The 761-nt window shown below is 33.1% G+C and overlaps 1 protein-coding gene across 2 annotated transcripts in view; it reads left to right on the forward strand.

The window, feature by feature from the left end:
* The window catches only part of LOC106879885 (uncharacterized protein DDB_G0271670), a 105,900-nt gene that overhangs the window by 89,765 nt on the left and 15,374 nt on the right, over positions 1-761 (forward strand). The window lies entirely within an intron of this gene.

Consider the following 761-nt stretch of genomic DNA (forward strand, 5'->3'; position numbering starts at 1 on the left):
CACACATATATATACACATATGTGTGTGTGTATATATATATATATATATATATATACACGCACACATATATATACACATATGTGTGTGTGTATATTATATATATATATATATATATATATATATGAGTAATAATGTTTGTCGCCATATGAACATGGCTGTTCCATACGAACCGACGTTACTGCCATTTCTTAGCCTCAAGAGGACGCCTCCTACAAAAAAAAAATGGTACTAACAGCCATGTTGAAGTGGTGACAAACTTTGTTTCTCAGTATAGTTACTAATTTCTTACAGAAATTTTCTAACTAGCTACTTAACTTGCTATATATATATATATATATAATCAGATTAAGCACATAAATGCGAAACAAGGTGGAAAAAATAGTACTCGAATACCAGAGGTAGAGTAATACGCTTTATTAAAATGCAGCAAAAATATCGCAATAAACTGTTACTCAGAGTTTCACGTTCCTGTTCGTCGGAAAGTGAAACTCTGAGTTACAGTTTTTGTGATATTTTTGCTACTTTTTAATAAAGTATATATACACACACACACACACACACACACACACACATATATATATAGCTGGGAGAATCATGGAATCATTGAGGTGTCAGACAAAATGCCTAGCTGTGTTTCTTCGGGTTCTTGTTTGCTCTGAGTTCAAATCTCGCTTAGGTCAGCTTTGGTTTCTAACCGTGAGGGATGGATAAAATGAATCAACAACCAATGCTATCATCTGTACCCATAACCTCAAAATTG

This window comes from Octopus bimaculoides, chromosome 25, assembly GCF_001194135.2.
Source record: "Octopus bimaculoides isolate UCB-OBI-ISO-001 chromosome 25, ASM119413v2, whole genome shotgun sequence".
NCBI lineage: Eukaryota > Metazoa > Mollusca > Cephalopoda > Octopoda > Octopodidae > Octopus > Octopus bimaculoides.